This window comes from Melozone crissalis, unplaced genomic scaffold, assembly GCF_028551555.1.
Source record: "Melozone crissalis strain CALT ecotype California unplaced genomic scaffold, PUWL_Pcris_2 ptg000073l_1, whole genome shotgun sequence".
NCBI lineage: Eukaryota > Metazoa > Chordata > Aves > Passeriformes > Passerellidae > Melozone > Melozone crissalis.
In genome coordinates this window covers 5,597,938-5,618,291 of record NW_026535850.1, presented here as the reverse complement: position 1 = coordinate 5,618,291, position 20,354 = coordinate 5,597,938, and positions in this window count along the sequence as shown.

Here is a 20,354-nt window from a genome sequence, read left to right as displayed (position 1 = left end):
TGTTTTTAACTTCCAGTGTAGGTAATGATAATACTTGTTATACGTTCTGAGCTGGTTTATGGATCTAGGATCCAGACTTTGCAGGAATGAGCTCATAGTTTTTAGAAGATGCTTCCATTTTTAATCATTGGGCACTGACTATTGGACATTTAAGAGATGGATTCACATTGCAATTAATGATGTTTCCAATCTGTTCCCTTTTTTTTTCTTTTGTTGATAGTGGACTGAACAGGGTTCAGCAACCTCATTGTAACAGAAAAGTATTTAAAAGAAATATATATATAAATATATTACTCTTTTTAGGCTGTTCTTTAAATGTGTTCTTCAGTGGCAATCCCTCTGATGGGAATATTGTGTCCAGCTTTGGGTAATGCACTTGAAGAAAAGTGGACTTTTTTGAGGATATTCATATGAAAAACTTAAAAGGAAAAACTGTAGTCAAAATGCACAGCTGGGAGAAAATGTACCATAAAACCTGTGAAAATCTGATACAGATTTACAAGAGAGGGAATAAAATCTCCATCTGTATTTGGTTTTTTTCCAAGGCATTCACAGCATTTAGGGTGACTGCTTAGGGCAGTCTTCCCCATTGTGCTGTTGCCATTTTTCCTTTGAGTATTTTCTAACTCACTTCAGGCCAAAGTTCAACTCTTTATTAAAAAAAACCCTGAACTTTTAAATAGGAACCACTTGAATCATATACCTGAAAAGTAACAGTGTTTGTGCTCAAAAATAAGAGGTAAGAAAAAATAATCAACATAGTAATTCCTAAACAAATAACAGCAGCAATTCTGCTTTCTCCAAAGGTGAATAAATTGCAGTTAGAAATGGAAAATATGAACAAGCAACATAAGGAAGAAGTTGACATCTATCAAAAAGACATAGAAACAAGAAAAGTAAATGAAAATAAACTTCGTGAAGAGGTGAGAGGTGTTAATTTTTACTGCAATTTATTTTTTTTAGTTTAAAATGTTGTTCTGAAGCTTTAATATCCAGAGTCCTTGCTCATATTTCAGTCTTATCAACATAAATGGAACTTGTTTTGTATGCCTGTGAGCAAAGCTTTAGTACATTAGGTGCTTAGGTTGAAATATTTGAATATGTCTTTGACAATGAGAACTCCATTAAAAATTCCTTCTTTCACGATATAGTTTAAAGAAATTCCACCCTTGGTATAAAGTCAGCACAATTAAATTAGATTATAACTTCTCCCATATTAGGATTTTTCCGCCCACACTTTTTTGATGGCAATGCTAAGAAACGTTAGGGCAGAGTGCTTGAAATGGCCTTTTGGTTTGCAGTGAGCTTGCCTGCCATGGCTGTACCTCTGATCTTGCCCATTTTAACAATCTGCAGAAAAGATGAGGGATTTGAAAGGAATCTTAAAAGCAAATAAAGCCCAAGTGGGACTGCAAACTTTGCACCCACAGCGGGAAGAAGAAATTGAGATTTAAAAGAAATATATTGTTATGTTGATGAATGAAATGCAATTTATTACTGACAGGTAGAAAAGATGAGGTTGCTTTGTGATGAAACTGCAATGATACAGAGAGAAACTGATGCCAGATGTCAGCACAAGATAACTGAGATGATGGCACTGATGGAAAAGCACAAGGTCGGAGATTTTCCTGCTTGCTGTAGTTTGCAATGGGTGATACCATGTCAATACCATGTTTATAACTTGTGACACCACGTTAATGACCTTTCCAAAGCAGAAACAGGCCTGAGTCTGGGAAAAGGAAGATGAACACATGCTGGACTTTGCATCATCTAAAATCAAATTCATTTGAAGAATATGAACACATTCCTATGGGCAGATACATTCCATTCATCTAAACTTCTGGGATTTTTAGATTTTTTTTTCAATTCAGGCTTCCTTTGATACCATCTGAATGCAATATTTTTCAGTATCAGTTTGGCCTCTTTCTCAGAGGTTACCTAGTGACTGTCAGCAGTTTAGCCTGACACATTTTAGTTTACCTTTCTATTCCTCATTTTGCAATATCTTTAGCAGCTACATTAATAAAGATGGCACAGCTGGCTCTTAGTGCTGAGCACATATTGCTGCACAGAAATAAAGCACTCTCTGCCAGTCCACAAAATAATACTTGAATTGAGCATTTCCTGTTTTACAGTTTCTGCAGAAGCATCAATGAATCTTTTCTTTATGAATCTTAAGAGCCTGGTTTGAAAAAATGATGTTTTAAGACTGGATAACTCTATATTGCAACATTTAGTCACATGTTTTGAGTTTGTTGTTGGTTTGGTTTTTTTACCACAGAATGAATATGATAAAATGGTTGAAGAAAAAGATGCAGAGTTAAAAGTATATAAAATGAAACAGCAAAAGCAGTTCTCATCAGAAAGGGCACTGGTAAGGAGCACTTTGCAATGGTCAATAATTCAGTGAAGGGGCTGATGTCCTTGTGTAGTGGTTTTATACTGGCTAAGTGCCAGGCACACACAAAAAAACATTCACTCATTTTTCTCTGCTATTGTTGAGCAGAAGAGGGGAAAGAAAAATTCAAGGACTGAGTTGAGATAACGATTAGGAGAAAAACACTTTGAGGGTAAAGCAGATTCAAACTTAAATAGTGCAAAAAAATTATTATTAATAGAATTAAAAGTGAGTAATGATAATTAAACGCAACCCTTAAAACACCTTTTTTCCCAATCCCTCCCTCTTGCCCACCGACAGCACAGAGAGACAAAAGATGTGATCTTCGGTCAGTTTGTGACTTGTAAAGATCTTTTTTCAATTTGCTTAGAGAGTTTCTTTTTCCTGCTGTGCTCTGGGGTCTTTCCCACCAGAGACATTCTCTGGGAACTCTTCCAGTGTGCTTTTAATTTTTACCCGCAGCAGTCCCACCCAACCTGCGGCAACAGATCTTATTCTGGGCGCTAAAAACTCCAAATGTTTCTAAAAATAAATTGGAGTGGCAGTGTGTTTGTGTCTGCTCCTCCAGGAAGTGGGTCATGTTCTGACTCCGCACTTTGAATAGGAAACTTTTGTTTTCAATATTTAGATTGTGCCCTCTCACCCCTGTTCTATTGTGCCCTCTCACCCCTGCTCTCCCAAGGGTTTTAAGGTATTACCTTGAACACTTCTGATCAAGTACCTGTTTCTTACAGTGCTTCAGTCTTTGTTAAACAAGCTAAAGCAAAGCTTCAAGTATAAGGCTGAAAAGCAAATAGAATTATCTTGTGTATCTAATGAGCGTCCCTGTTAATTACTGCCTCACTTGGGACTGTTTTCCTTTTTCTGGGCTGTGCAGAGTTAACCCTGCCCTTTGTTTAATGGTTTGTAGGAAAATGAGCTGTCATGTTTGAAAAGGGAACTGTCCTCCCTTAAGGAACAGCTGAGAGCAGAAATGGAAGAAAAGGTGGAGTTTTTTATTCCCTGAGCAGTGGGGGTGAGAGGTGTGGCCTGGGCTTGTGCTGTGGGAGGAGTTGGGTAAGAAATGAAACTGAACAGAAAAACAGTGACTTTGGAATGCTGGGGTTGTGCTAAATCTGGTCATAGATTTGTGTGAACTTTGTAACAGTCTGTGATTATAGATTACATATAAATAAACAAACAACAAAACAAAACTCTCCTTTATTTTAGGTAATTTTAACTAGCTAAAGCAAAAAAGTTCCCTAAACTGAAGGGGTTTTTCAGTGACTTTGGAATGCTGGGGTTGTACCAAACCTGGTCATATTTTTGTGTGAACTTTGTAGCAGTCTGTGATTATAGACTGTGCTCTGTAATTAGACCAAGAAGATTTTTAACAACTGAATTCAAATCAATATTTCCTTGCTGTCACATAACTCTTTTGTATGAGAATCTTGTAAAAGAGCACTCTGGCAGTGTGATTCCTGAAAGTGAAAAGAAACACAAGGTAACTTTAACTTTTTAATTGCTTTTAGAATTTGGTAGTATTTATATGTGTAGAATCAATTGAAGTGCCATGATAATTTATTTCCATTCAACAAAAGACAGTAGAATGCTTTAGACTTAAAATTTGAAATTATAGAAAATACAAATTGATGTTCCTGGGACTCCTAAACCTTGTTTAGATCTATGCAGTGAATCTATTCATGTAAAAAATAGAAACTCTCCAAATTATATTCCTAGGAAAAAAAAAAAAAAAAAAAAAAAAAAAATGTCTTCTTCAGTACAGGAAGCCCCTTGGGCAGTCCAACATTGAAGTTTTGTAACTCCTAACAGTGAATTTTTCTTGTTGCATTTTTCTGCCTGTATTTCTTACTTCTCTGTAGATTATTTTTTTTCCCCCTGGGATAAGAAGGGATTTTAAAGGGTCACACCATTCCATGGAGATATGAGACAGCAGTTTCTGGAAGGGCTCCCACTGTGTAATTTTTCTTGCTCAGTTGTTGATTTTTTTATGTCTCTAGAACTGATTTACTTAGTCTTAAAAGTGTCCATTTGTAAAGGCACTTTTCCTCTATGGAAGAGAAAAAAGCTGATACAGCTGTAAAAATGGTCAAAGTATCAAAGTAGTCCTGACTGCAGAACTGACCCTTCTTCCCTGTCAGGAGTTCACTTGTGGTTTTCACATTGGAACAATGGAATCCAGCACCATTTTGATGTTTTCTGTCTAAAAAAGGACTGCACTGGACCATTCAATGCTTCTCAGTTTCACTTCTAGTGAAAAGACTATTTTAAGAAACACCAATCTTGATGTAGCTACCAATCTTTCTTTGAAAGCCTTTTCCTGCAGTTTTGTTTGTTCCCATTTTCTTTGATGTTTATCAGAGTCCAATGTAGTGGCTGCAGTTCAGAATAACCTGGATTTCTGCAGATAAGCATGGAGAACTTAAATACAATGTGCCATGAAACTCAGCTCTTCCATAGCTTCCCCTTCATTCTCCTCATTTGGTAACAAAAATAATATAAAAAATGATATTTCCACCCCACCCCACTTTGTTTGGGTCTTTGCTCCATCTCTGGATGGAAAGATCAGAGTTCCACCATTTCTCTCAGGTGAATTCTTGGACACTCAGACTGTAAACTGGGTCCTGAGTTTGGCTTTAGATTCCATACTTACCCCATAAAATGTAATCTAAAAATAGAAACATTTTCTTTCCCAGACATGTGTTATAAAGACTCCTCCAAGGGATAAAATGCAGAGTGGAAGAAGCACAAACCTGCCTGCAGGGCAGAGCAGCAGGAAAAAGCAGAAAGTGCTTGTGCAGCTGGACACTGAGTCAGACAGCTCTGAGCACACTGACCTCCTGGTAAGAGCCAGAGAACAAATCATGGGCTGAGCAGCTCTTTGTGCTCACTGCTGGGGCCGAGAATGGAAATAAAGAGTTTGGGCTTCCACATTCAAGCCAATATTTATGTATATTTTTAATTTATTGGTTCTTTCTGGAATTGTAGTTGTATGTACATAATTAACATTCTTTTTATTGAACTGTTATGCCTCATAATGACAACTTTTCTTTTCCATAATTTAATATCCTTAGGCAGAAAGAAAAAGTAATTTTAATATAGTGTGACTAAGTAACTTTTAATTTAACTTTCAACTTTTAATCATATAGAGCATAGTCTCGGAAGAAGAAACATTTAAAAATCTGTACAAAGATTATCCACAAGCTTCACAGTTACATTCCACAGCACCAAAAAAGGTATGTTAGCCTTTCCTAAGATTAAAGCAAGCAGTTAATCAGATTGTTTACAGAAACAAAAGGATGGCTTTATTTTCCTTCCCAAAGCCCAGCTCCATGCAGTGTGAAATCTCCAGGCTCTGCTCTGAAACTCAAAACCATGAGGAGGATGCGCGAGGCGGGCTGGACTGCACTCTCCAAAATGGACAGGAAAAGGAAAATTAAAGATGCTGTAAAGCTCTTTGCTTAAAATGCAGAAATGCCCAGTGCTGTGGCATTGCTTGCACGGTTGTTCTTCTCTCAGGGTTAGGAATTTGTTGCTTTTTTCTGTCATACTCAGTGTGTTTAATACTTCAAAATGTTGGGACAAAAATGAGCCAATTTTAAATTTTGAAATAAATAGAACTACATAGAAAGTTGTTTCAAAGCTGTTTCTGGCATTATAAACTCTGGTTTAAAAACTTCTGTTCTTTTACATTTGCTCTGTTTTTCTTAACACATAAATACTTAGTGGAAGAAATGTAGCTGTTAAATGAATGTTCTTTTACCTGAAGTCCTCTTGCTTTTTCCTGCATTTTAATGGCTGTTAGACCTGTCTTTTTAGACTGTTTTGTTTTCAGAATGTTAAAATGGTTTTGAAACTTCTAAAATTTCAGTAGAGTTACTTGTATTTAAAAAGATTTCAGCTTCACAAGGAGTAAAATATGCACATTATAAGATTGTGAAAACAATGTTAAGATGCCATTAAATTGTTTATCTGAAATATAAAGTGTGGGACTATCTGTTGTTGCTTTAAATATTTGAACACAGACAGAAATCACCCACCAGCCTTCCTAGGGACCAGCAGAAGTGCAAGGATAGATTAGAACATCTATTTCTGTATTAATCCTTGATTAATCTTTGTCAGGGTCTCTGGCTGGTCAGAGTGACCCCGAGAAAAGTTCCAAAGTCTCTTTTCCCAGTCTGGTGCTTGAAGAAGGAGTCAGGGCTCTTCATTTCTCAGTCTCAAGGTTGTTTCATTTATCTTATCTGTAAAAAATTTTCTCCTGCCCTGCCAAGGTGAGCTCAGCAGGACAGTCTGAGGCATTCTGCCTCCCCCGGGGCAGTGTTATGTCTTATTACTACAAACTACATGTACAATGTTTACAATTACTTTCCAATACCTATCATCTATGTTAGACAGTGAGCTTCTACTCTAAACCGATCTGTAAGTGCTACCAACACAGCAGAAGAAGAAGAAGGAGAAAGCTGGACACACACAGTTCCCTCCATCTTGCCCCCTGAACCCCCATACCAGAAACCCCAAAATCTACATTTTCACCCTGTAATAGCTTCACTAATACGCTACCTAAACTGTTGTTGTTTGCTGATCTTCATAGAAGGTTGGTAACTTGCTCCATGGGTCATAATCAAAACCACAGGGGCATTTTGGGCTCTGTGCCAGGGTCTCTGAGCCCCCTGGCAGGGGTCTGGGCTGCTCAGGACAGCCAGAGGGATGTCCTGGGTCCTGACAAATCTTGGTTCCACAACAATGACAAACCCTGCTTCAGAGCCTAGACATAACAAGAAAACTACAAGTACATCTTAATCCCCGAGCCCCCTGCCCATCGCTGGGGGCTCTGGGGGTTTCTCCCCCTGTCCCGGTGTAGGATTGATGGGGGTGGCACGGTCGGGACGCATGGAGATGAGAGATCTCTGCAGCCAGGTCGTGGAACTTGGGGTTGTGATAAATAGGTATGATTCGTGCTGATAAAAATTGAAACAGTAATCAATATTGATACAGTAATTAATATTTGAGAATAATAAAACAGTTAATAGCTAAAAGTTGTAATGCCAAAGAAGAGAGGGAAAGGAGGGTCTCCACCCACCCCCCCCTTCCCAGCAGATGTTCTCAAGGACCACAGGAAAGAAGCGGAAGATACCGTTGCTAAAAATGACCAAGAACCTGGTTGGGTCCAAGAAAATGCTAATTATAAGGGACTTATTGCCTTGATATGCAGATGCAGTGATACATTAGTCTTGGCTTACATTGTACTGGCTTGGTGCGCATGTATAACCCAAAGGTGAATTAAAGGACAACGAAGAAGACTACAGAGCCTTCATCAGTGACGACCCCCAAAGACTTGTGCGACCACCAAACCGAGTGGTGGCACATGCGTGATAAGGGTGGTAATGAGGGCGGAGATAGAGATATGATGAACCGAAAATGGGAGGAGATGGCATTTACACATGGCATATAAGGGGTGACTTTCACTTGGCAAGCTTGTACGTGAAGTGGCAAGGGTCATTGAACTCTGCCCTCCGTACCCCGCAGTTGTTTTTGCTTATGCGCTATTATTTGAACCAAATTATCCCTTATTTATATATTTTCTAAACTATTCAATTAAAATTGCTGCTACCTTAAATATTGTTTGGGTTTTTTTTATGATGGATAATTGGGCAAACATAACAGGATTTATTGCAAAGGGCCTGGGTGCAGGGCCCTGCTGGGATTTGGGGTTTATTGCAAAGGGCCTGGGTGCAGGGCCCTGCTGGGATTTGGGGTTTATTGCAAAGGGCCTGGGTGCAGGGCCCTGCTGGGATTTGGGGTTTATTGCGAAGGGCCTGGGTGCGGGGCCCTGCTGGGAGCTGCAGCCACAGCTGGAGCAGGCCCGAGAGAGGAGAGGAGGAGAGAGGATGAGAAGGTAAGAGAGTAAAAGCGTAAGAGAGTAAAAGGGGTAAGAGCATCTAAGGCAAGAGCTAAGAGACAAGAGGTAAGAGCAAGAGTAAGAGAGGTAAGAGCTAAAACAGCAAAGTTCCCATTACAATATAATAAATCTTCTGTGTTGAATATTCTGATTCTCACTAAGCAATCTAGTACAAGATACAAATCCTACAGCATTTCCATACCACCTGTAAGAATCATTACATTACCATACTGTGCTACATTTTAAACCCTAAAAACTCCTCTGTGGACCACTTCAGTAGGGGCTGCTCTGACCCTGGGACCTGCCTGCAAGCAGAGGGAATTGTTTCATCAAAAGGGGATTACTTTCAGCGGCCACACCGTTGTTTTCCCGTTGTTCAGTAACTAAGGGATCTCATAGCTTGCTTTCATTTCAATCTCGCTTATAGTTTCCATATTCTCAAAATCTTTTGCCAGACAATCATATTTGTAAGGCTTTCCTGTTTCATCTTCCCCAACACCCCAGAGCCGGCGCTGCTGCGGCCGTGGGGCAGAGGGGGTGCGAAAGGGGGATCCGGGCTTGGAGCGGGAGGAAGGGGAGGGAGAGGAGAAGGGGAGGAGCAGGAACAGGAGCAGCACGAAGGGGAGCAGCCCGAGGAGGAGCAGCAGCAGGGCAAGGAGCATTGCGGGGTTCCACGGCGAGCCCGCAGCTCGGCTGGGCCCGGCAGCATCGCATTGCCCCGCGTCCCGCAGGTGAGCGCCGAGGGGAAGCGGCAGCTCCGGGAGGGTTTTTAGGGGGGGAAGAGGGGGATTCTGCTGGGGTTTGGACCTTGCCGATTCCGGAGTTATGAAAAGTGCGTATTGTATGGCTCTATGCAGATATTTACTGTGGGAATCCATAAAATCAGAGGGGTTTGGGAAAGCTGCAAAAGGCAGGCCTCAGAGACAGCAGAACTGTGAGTAGGGCACAGCCATGAGATAGGTCATCAGAAAAATTGTTTAAACTGTAGAAAAAGCAAGGGCAAATAGAACAATGGCCTGTGTATTAACGCTTGTCTGAATAGCTCTCTAAGCTGCAGAAAGTTTATTTAGCAAGATGTTAGGAAAGTTGAAGCTTAAGAATGGAGCTCAGTGCGTTGTGTTTTAAGGCTTACAAGCAGGTATTGTATTCGAAATAAGCAAGCATTGTTTTAAGCAAAGGTATGTGTGCTTATGGTGTGTGAAAAACGGCAATCACTTGTTTTTAAAATTTTAAAAGTTTAATAGCAATAAAATAGTTCTACAAATAGTAATATAATTAGAGTAATAATAATTTAGACAATTTGAATTAGGACAATACGAGAAAACAAATATAAAGAGTTACGGACGTCTGGGTACCTTTTTCTGGGCAGCACGAGCCCGAAAAAGGACCCCCGCTAACGAAGATTAACCCTTAAAAACAATAGCCCATTGCATATTCATACACCTCATAGATGACGCATAAATTCCATTCAAACATTCAAACACAGGATTCTGTGGTTCTGGTCAGTGTCAGCTTCTTCCTCTGAATCCTAACAGCACCTTCGAGGCGGGAAGAAGTTCTTTTCTTCTGATAAGAGAGCAGTAAATTCTTTTTCTCTGAAAGATTTAGGTGTCCTGTGGCTGCTATCTCACTGCAAGTCCTTTCTTTAAAAAAGTATCCTACATAGCATTGTTTCTGTGTTAACAATTTTTATAACCTAAAACTATATTTAACATGGTACTTAAGAGAATTAATACAGCATTACTTTCTAACACAACACATATAATATTCATTTAATATTTGCAAAAAGCCAATCATAAAATACAGGCATTTTCACATTTACCATATGTATTTTGATGTATTGATCAGTAGTGCTGTATTAACAGTTTGATAATAAATGTAGTCTTGTAATTAAAAGGTAACTTTTGTAGTTAAAAGAAGAACTATGTCAGTGAGGTTTTTTTAAAGAAAGGAATGAGGCACTCGCATCAGATAGCAGCCACAGGACACCTGAATCTTTCAGAAAAAAGAATTTTTTGCTCTCTTTTCAGAAGAAATGAACTTCTTCCTGCCTGGAAGGGGCTGTTAGGATTAGAAGGAAGAGGTTGATGATGGCCAGACAGAATCCTGTGTTTGAATGGAATTTATGCATCATGTATGAGGTGTATGAATGTGCAACGGGTTATTGTTTTTAAGGGTTAATCTTTGTTAACGGGTGTCCTTTTTCAGGCTCGTGCTGCCCAGAAAAAGGTACCCGGACATCCATAATTCTTTGTATTTGTTGTCTTGCATTGTCCTAATTCAAATTGTCCAAATTATTATTACTCTAATTGTATTACTATTTTTAGAACCATTTTATTACTATTAAACTTTTAAAATTTTAAAAACAAGTGATTGGCGTTTTTCACAGGAGTTGAGTCCCAAATATATTTTGGTGTCGCTGAGAGAGGTATTTTTAATTCATTTGATGAGGGGATATTTTTGGATCTCTCAGGAGTGCAAAGGGGAGCAGGTGAAGCGCTGAGTGCCTAGAGTGGGGGGATGCTGGAGAAAGGGGACCCTGGAACACCTGATGTAAAATTTCAATAGCCAATGTGAATTTTACTTCTATACCTTTTATTTTAAAGCAAGCAAGCAGCGCTGGGTGGCCGGGGAGTCACTGCTCCACTCACAGCACACACAGTTCAGTAAAGTATATATACTGTTTTTAAGCCTACAAAGCATTTTCCAATGTGCTTGGTTAGTCCAAATTAGCAAATATCAATAAGCTGAGAGCAGTAATTTCATAATATTTCTATGTTGTCCTTGATTCCTATCCTTGTGGTTGTCTGGAGGGAGGCCTTACACTGGTGTCTGCTACATGATTTTGTCAAGTGCATCAAGCTTTTTATTATACATAAGCTTTTAATTGCTTTGTTGCAATATCTCTTAGCTTTACCCCAACTTCCTCTAATTTATTCTAAGCATCAGTCATCTTGCTACCTCATCTCTTTTGCTCTACTATACTTCTTTGATTTTGATGCTTTTTTTGGCTGTTTGGTCAGAAAGTTTCAAAACCTTTCTTTGTGTCTGTTTTGGACACAGCAGATAGAAGCATTTGCTGATTCCATTGCCAATTGGCACAAATCACAAAAACAATTTCCACAGAATCAGGGGAGGGTGAGCCCTGGGACCCCCCAAAACCCCCTCATCATGTCTGAGCAGGACCTGGGAGACAGGGGGAATGCCCAGGACCCACAGCCCCCCCAGGAGCTCTGAGAAGAGGGACCCCCATAACCCCAAAGTGAGGACACTGGAAACAGGGAACTCCTGGGAGAGGCTTTTGGACTCCTTGATTTTTGGAGGTATTTCTGGCCACCAGACACCCGGTGACTTCTAGAGATGGACTTGCCCAGTGGGACCTCCGAAGGCAATGCACTCACATCTTGTTTTTTCCCCAAACCAGGATTTCCCATTCCCAAACCTCATCTGGATGGAGAAGGCTGTGAGGAAGAGGAAGATGCCCCAGGGCACTGAGGCAGGTGAGGAGGAAGTCAGTGCCCCTTTTCCCCTCTGTCCTGCTCCATCTCCCAGCCCAGCACGGCCCCGGCTGCAGCACAGCCCCACTGCTGATGCTGTCCAGCCAGGGATGCACTGGGGGGATCTCCTTCCCCTTGCCTGTGGCACGGAGGCAAATCCCATCCTGTCCTTGTCCTTCCTCCCCCAGGGAAGGAGCTGAGGATGGGGACCAGGGAGGACAAATCGCCCACAGCAGAACCTGGTGGAAGAGGCTGTTTTGAGTGGCTCCAGGGCACAGGAATCCACCGGGGAGGAAAAGCCCCGGAGATCCCACAGGAGGAGGGGCTGCAAACCCAGCCCAGGGTGCTCCGAGGAGGAAAGACTCAGCCTGAGCCAGGAAGGCAGCCAGAGATGTGGCCAGAGCGCTGAGGTGGTGGTCCATGAGCAGCTTGATGATGGCAAGAAGCCTCACCAGTGCTTGGAATGTGGGAAGAGTTTTGGCAGGAGCGGCCACCTGCTCATCCACCAGAGGACCCACACCGGGGAACGGCCCTATGAGTGTGGGGAATGTGGGAAGAGCTTCAGGATCAGCTCCCACTTGATCGTCCACCAGAGGATCCACACCAATGAACGACCCCACAAGTGTGGGGAATGTGGGAAAGGGTTCAGGATCAACTCCAACCTGATCGCCCACCAGAGGATCCACACCAATGAACGGCCCTATAAATGTGGAGAATGTGGGAAAGGGTTCAGGAGGAGCTCCAGCCTGAAACTCCACCAGATGATCCACACTGGGATACGACCCTTTGTGTGTGGGGAGTGTGGGAAGGGCTTCCGTGACAGCTCCCGCCTGATCATCCACCAGACAATGCACACTGGGGAGTGCCCCTACACGTGCTCAGAGTGTGGGAAGAGCTTCATTGAGAACTCCAGCCTGATTCTGCACCAGAGGATCCACACTGGGGAGAGGCCCTACAAGTGCAGGGAATGTGGGAAAAGCTTTAGGCAGAGCTGCCATCTGAATGCCCACCAGAGGATCCACACTGGGGAGAGGCCCTACAAGTGCAGGGAATGTGGGAAAAGCTTTAGGCAGAGCTGCCATCTGAATGCCCACCAGAGGATCCACACTGGGGAGAGGCCCTATAAGTGCAGGGAATGTGGGAAAAGCTTCATCGACCCCTCCGGCCTGAGTGTCCACCAGAGGATCCACACTGGGGAGAGGCCCTACAAGTGCGGGGAATGTGGGAAAAGCTTCAGTCAGAACTCTAAGCTGATTGCCCACCAGAAAATCCACACTGGGGAGAGACCCTATGAGTGTTCTGGGTGTGGGGAGAGGTTTCAGAGCCGATACCGTCTCCTCAAGCATCAGCAGATTCACACAGAATAGAGGCCCTTCTGCTGCCCTGACTGCAGGAAGGGCTTTTAGAAAAACTCCACCCTCGTCACCCACCAGCGGATCCACACTGGGGAGAGGCCCTGACAGTGTCCCAAGTGTGGGAAGAGCTTCTCCCAGAACTCTGCCGTGACCCAACACCAAGGGAGGCAGCAGTAAGGGATGCCCAACAAGTGCCCTGTGTGCAGGAAGAGTGTTACCTTGATTTTTAAAGATTTTCTGAGCCTTCTAATGTTTACATTCTTGTAGCAAACTTTCTCAAACACTTTCTGTAAATAACTTCTTGTTTGGCATTCTTTTATAGAAGAAGAAAAATTTGATGGACTGTTGGTTTGTCCGGTGTCATTGGAGAGGTGGCACTTTCACCCTCCAATCCACGGTTGCTTTTAGAAAACTCTAAATGTTGGAGTCAGGAAATAAACTTCCCTTTTCTTCCCCTTGAGAGCAGCAGTGTGTGCGCTCGTGTTGTTTTGTGTCCTGCAGTGACAGGAAGAGCTTTGAGCGCTGCTTCAACTCCATCCCCCATTGGGGACCCCCACTGGATGGTCCACAGTGACCCTCTCTGTGCAGAGACTTGGTCATCCATGGTCCTGGTGATCCATGTTGGGAAGACACCTGGCTGGTGGTCTCCATGTCTTCCTGGCTCCCCTTGGGCACTTGGACACGGCCAGAGAAAAATCCATTGGGATGCAAACAGACATCAGAATTTCACAGGGGACAGCACAGTTTTTTACTTTTGACACCAAAAAAGTCTCACCTTTTGCATCCAATCATTGCTTCGAGTGGCATCCAGAATTCCAAATGGTGTTGGAGGTCTTTTCCAACCTGAATCATTCCATGATTCTAATTCTCTCTGGCCCACCAGCATCTTCCACAGCCAAATGGTGATTGACTGGGGCAAAACCCAGGATTTTGGAGACAATGGAGTGGAAATCTTTCTAGAAAAGGTCCTTTCTACCCGCCCAGGCACACGGATACTCAGCCAGCATGGACCCGTAAATGCTTTTATTTTGGCCTTTATTTTCTTTCATTTTTCATTATCCTTCACCCAACACTGGGGTAAATATAAAGACATTTAACTCACACACACATGGTGACATTGTGGGACATGGGTGGGGACATGGTAGGGATGGGGACAAGGACGTGGGTGGGGATGTGGTGGGGATGGAGTCAAGGACCTGGGTGGGGATGTGGTGGGGATGGGGACAAGGACCTGGGTGGGGATGTGGTGGGGATGGGGACAAGGACCTGGGTGGGGATGTGGTGGGGATGGGGACAAGGACCTGGGTGGGAATATGGTGGGGATATGGTGGGGATGGGGACCAGGACATGGCTGTGGATGGCGATATTGGGCATGGGGGGGTGTCACAGATAGAGATGGTGACATGGGGCTCTATGGCCATGGAGGAGGACATGGGGGACATGGCCATGGATGGTGACACAAGTGGCCTAGAGACAAGTCCATGGGTTGACACGTCCATGCCATGGGGTGTCCCATGGCCAAGGACAACACATCCCCACCACCACCATGATACTGTCCCTTTCATGCTACCATTTATTCCCTGCTCCTCCCCACTGTCACCCCACTGTGAACCCAGCTAGGGACAGGGGTGGCACTTGGGGACACTCCTGTCCCCACTCCAGCACATGCCTGGGGCCAGCAGAGAAGGGGATGAAGGACGACGGGGACCGTTCCTTGCTGTTCTCCGGACTGAACCTCAGAGGACTGAACACCTGGGGTGACACCGACACAGTCACACCGAGGGGACACAGCTGTCACCACCATGGTGACAGGGACACCTCATAGGGTGGCCCTACCTCAGGCTTGGGCCAGAGGTCTGGGTTGTGGTGGGTCCCGTAGATGCTCATCAGGCAGATGACCCCTGGTGGGATGGGAATGGCCACTTTAGGGACAGCAGATGAGGGTGGGTGGTGACACTGGGGACACCCTGGCCATGCCATACCCTTGGGGATGACACAGCCATCACACAGGGGGATGTCCTCGGTGCAGCGCTGGGACACAGCAGTGACAGGAGGGTGCAGCCGCAGGCTCTCCTTGATGCACATGGTGGTGAAGGGCAGCTGGGACAGGTCGTCCCTGGGGACAAGCGGGGGTGGCACTGTGTCCCCGAGCCACATGACCAGGGTGGCCCTGGGGACATCTCACCATTCAATGTCTGCAGTGTCCCGGCCAGCCAGGAGCTCCTGGACCTGCTGGTGGCATTGCTCCTGGTGCTCAGGGTGGCCGGTCAGGTTGTAGAAGAGCCATGCCAGGCCACTGGCCGTGGTGTCATGGCCTGTGGGGACACTGGGTGAGTGAGGGGACACGGGAGTGGCTCCTCCCCAGTGGCACCTGCGAGCTCATGCTCACCCTCAACCATGAAGGTGTCAGCCTCAGCCGCGATGTCCTCATCCGACAGGGTGCGGCCATTCTTGTCCTGCAGGGGCAAGATGGGCCACGGGCCACTGGGGCCACCAGTCTGTGGGCCACCTGGGGCCAAATCCCATCCATGGCCACCACCCTATGGCACCACCATCCCACTGGCCACCAGCTCTATGGTCAGTGCTGCCCATGGCCACCACTGTTCCCCTGTGGCCACCAGTCTATGCCCAAGCCCCCCATGGCCACCAGCATCCTGCTGGCCTCTATGGCCAATCCTTCCATGGCCACCACCACTCTCTTGACCACTTTCATGCCCCATGGCCACCACCCCAGCCCCACCTTGGTGAGCAGCAGGATGTACTCGCTGGGCCGTCTGCACCAGGGACAATGGGGGGACACTGTGGCCACCAGCATGGATGATAGCAGGACCATTGGGGCCACCAGAATGGCCAACAGGGACAGTGATTGGACAGGATGGCCAGTGGGGACCATGGCAGAGCCAGCACAGCCACCAGGATGACCAGCAGGGACAATGGTAGGGTCACCAGGGCCACCACGATGGCCAGCAGGGACAATGGTAGGGTCACCAGGGCCACCAGGATGGCCAGCAGGGACAATGGTGGGGTCACCAGGGCCACCAGGATGGTGTCATGATCCGCTCGTACAAAGCAGGGGTCATGATGGTTTGTTAACTGATCTCAGAGTGCAAAAGCAACACGGAAGGGGATTTTGGTATTAATCAAAACAAATGCACCTTTAATTGAGTGCCCACAGCAGATGTGATGGAAGGATTAGAAAGGAGAATAAAGGATAGAGAGAGAGAGAGAGAAAGAGGGGAGGAATAGCTGCCAATGGAGAGATGAAACCCTCGTGGTCCAGCCAATAGATCCGTCTTGTCATGTCAGGGAGAATCTCAAAGTCTTCGTTCTATTGTAGTCCTCCACCAAGGGGGGGAACAGGTAAGTCTATTGAAACCACCGAGAGGGAACAGGTAAGTTTACAGACAGTCCATGTTCTCCGCAGTGAGCGAGACCAATTGTTTTCTTGGTCCAGGGAGCACACCTGCAGGCAACACTTGGCAAACATCTTGCTTCAGTCCGGCCAGCCCCTGTGTTAGAGTTATAGGGGTCTCAGTCTCAGCCCTTGGGAGGGGGCTTCAGTCTCCATCCATCACAGTGGTCGTGAGGCAGCTGAGGGAAACCTCAGAGTGTCTCTTACAGATGATCAGTGGGGACAGGTAACAATCACTCCTGGCCGTGGCTCTCGTGGCTGAAGATGCACTTCTGGAGCGTGTCCAGGGTGAGGAGGCTCAGGGGCTGCAGCACCTCCAACTCCACCGGCCCCCACCAGCTGCCACTGCTGCTGCCACCCACTTACGGGGAAGGACTGGGTTGGGGAGGGAACAGGGAGGGGATCAGGGACAGGGGATAAATTTGGGGGTGGGACAGGGGTGGGAGAGGGGGAGGAGTTGAAGAGAGGGTGTGGAACAGGAATGTGGTGATGAATGAGGGGTGGGGTTGGGGTTTGGGGGCAGCTTTGTGTTTGGGGTATGGGACAGTACAGAATTTGGGTACAGGACGGGGCTCGGGGTGCAAGACAGGACTCAGGATGCAGCAGTGGGTGCAGGACAGAATTTTGGGTGCAGGACTGTCCTATGGTGACGTTGTGATGCTTGTATCCCCATCCATGTGTTCTGTTTATGCTGGATATTATGTTCTGTGCCTTCAAGACTGGCTCTAAAGAGTGAATGTTTTGTTTTGGTTTTGTTATCAGCCGCTCCCCCATGGCTGGCAGGACACAGAGACGGGGCAGTACATGGTGCTGCTTTTGCTTTTTGCTTGGCTTTTTGCTTTGCTCTTGCTTTTGCTTCTGCTCATTAGTTAGTTTAGCTAAGCAGTCTGAATTTTTCCCTGGACTGTTTTTCCTTTCCCTTTTTTGGAACCACTCAAACTGCTCCAGACTGGGCCCTGGGAAACACCGAGAGTTTGCACCTTGTGGCTGCAGCAGCTGCCCCAGCACCAGAGGGACTGATAACAGAGCGACCACTCCCAAGAGAGACTTTGTGAATTTGTCATCTTTTTCAGAGTGGTGAAAGAGTGTTGTCACCTGGTATTGTTCATTTTGTGTGCTGGCGGTGCTTTGTCTGTTAAATGAACAGGTTCTTTCCACTTCTCTCCAGGGAATCCTTCCTGACCCAGTTGTGGGGAGGGGCAATGTGTGTTTGCTTCCTGGAGGAGCCCCTTTGGAGGTTTTCTCCCAAATTTGCCCTAAACCAGGACAAAAGTTGGTGCCCAATGTGTGGGGCTTGAGAGAGAGTGGAAAAAACCCTGTTCTGACTGCATTTTGGTTGCCATTACTCTGTGTTGGTATCGAGCAGTTAATGGCCATGTTTTCTGAATTCATAATGTCTCTTGGGGTGGAGGCTTGCATGCATTTCTGGTCCCTAGGTGCAGAGGATCATTAATGGGACATCACACCATGATCAATATGATCAAGTGAAGCCAATTTATTACAAAAAGCAAGCCATCTTTATACTGTTCTCTATTGTTCACACCTCAAGCTAATACATGATTGGTTAAATCCTTTTTACGCACGCATTTTGATATTTCAGTTAATTTTAGTTAATCTTTCTTCTTCATGCATCTCGCTGTGGTTTTCTTGTCTGCCTTTGCATCCTGAACCGTCTGCTGGTGAGCGTGTTCTCCTTCTTTTGTGTCCTTCAAGGGCATAGAGACCTTACTCAGGTTCTATGAAGGCTGGATTGTGCATATGTTGCATATGTCCATTGTCCTGCAAAAAACCCTCAGCACTCCTCCCAATGCTTTCTGGTCATTCAAGTGCCCTTCAGCTGACTGGTTTCATGCTTTGAACTTCAGGGACTTGCCCAATCTTTCTGAAGCTCAAATAAATATCATTTTAGTCAACATCTTAATTGTGTTTATATCTCACAGAATTACCTTTTCTTTTGTCTTGTCTGAAACTGTTGCTGTACAGAAATCTCTGGGGGATGGTGGACATGTCAGATGCTGCTGGGATATCCCAGAGCACTTGGACCTGGGCTCTGCACAGGAGAGCTCTTCATCCCCTTTCTCTCTTTTCCTCCCTCTGGGCATGGAGGGAGCTCCTGACTTCAGCGTGTGACTCGTGTGTGCAAAGAGCAAATCTGGGCAGAATCGGGGCAGGGAGGGTTTGGGGGGACCTTGGGATCTGTGCTGGGCACAGAAGGTGTTTTCCATTGCTCTGAGACTGTCTGCTGTGGAAAGTGGATTCAATATCCCACAGAGGAATGACTTTTGCATTTGATGGAGCTGTGCCTTCCCTTGGCTTTGTTGGCTGAAAAGATACAGAGGAGCACACACAGAGCTACCAGCTCCCGGATTCCAGCAGTGTTCAGATAGAAATTCCTAGAGGAGGTAGGGCCAAGATGTGTGCTTGCCTTGTGGTCAGCCTTCAATATCCCTTGGTCTTCCTGGGCCCTTCCCCCAGGTGGGCCTTGGGCTCATTGGGTCCCTCAGGAGCTGGGCTGGGGCTGCAGAGGTGGCTGTGGAGCATTGCCTGTGCTGTGCCAGGGACTGGCAGACACTGCTGGGCTGGGATAGAGGCTCTGGGGGGATTGGGATTCCAGGGCAGGGCAGTGCAAATGTTTCTAGCCAACAATCTCCTCCAGTCTGTCACAACAGGGAATGCTGGAAGTGAAATCCCAATTGTGGCCATGGGACCTGGCTGAGAAGGACAGTTCTTTTCCATAGGAAGGAAAGCACAGAGCCTCAGTGTTTGGAAGGCAGGTGAGAGTCTCACTAGGCAAGGCCAGCCAGACTTTTCAGAAATGGCAGATTTTTGTCTGGGAGCAGTCTTTGGATATAGGGAATTCTGGAGGTGGAACCCAATCTCAGCCATGCGTGCCTGGAGAAGGAGGACAGTTCTTTCTCATAGGGAGGAAAGCACAGAGCCTTCCCCAGTGTTTTGGGGACAGACGGGAGGTGACTCTCCTGAAACCACCGCCTGCCACACTTGTCCTGGCAATATTCCTATGGGAAAAATTTGGAGTTGAAATCCCAGTTCTGGCCATGGGTATTTAGAAGAGATTGACAGTTCTTTTCCTAGCAAGGAAAGCACAGAGCTGCTGATGAGAGGCAGCTCTTGACATTCCAACATCAGCCAGAGCTGTCCAGTGGCCCCTGGGAGGCCAATCCAGCCAGGCCTGTTCCATGTTCCCTCAGTTCCATGGGAGCCAATGGTCCCTTGCTTCCATGTGTCCCTTAGGTGCCATAATGCCCCCTTGGTGACACGAGGCCCTGAAGGGTCCCAGTGGTCTCCAAGGTTCCATCAGGCCCCACAGAGCCATAATGGTCTCTGGGTCCATGAAGCCCCGCTGTGTCACCAAGGCCCCTTGGTTCCATGGGCTCCAGTGGTGCCACAATGACCCCCTTGGTTCCATGAGGTCCCCACAGTGTCACTGTAGTGTCCTTGGACTCACTGGGACTCTCAGTGTGTTCCCAGTCACCCCCAGTATGGTTACAGACACTCCCAGTATATCCCAGTTGCCCTCAGCACACCCACAGTCATTCCCAGTCACATCCACTTGGCCCAGTAAGGTTCCACTTTCCACCAGTAGGATCCCAGTCACTCCCAGTGAAGGGAAGGGACCGGGATGGACTGGGACAGGCTGGGATGGACTGGGACACCGGGATACACCAGGATAAACTGGGATACACTGGGATACACCGGGACACACCGGGATATACTGGGATACACCGGGACACACCGGGATATACTGGGATACACCGGGACATACCAAGAC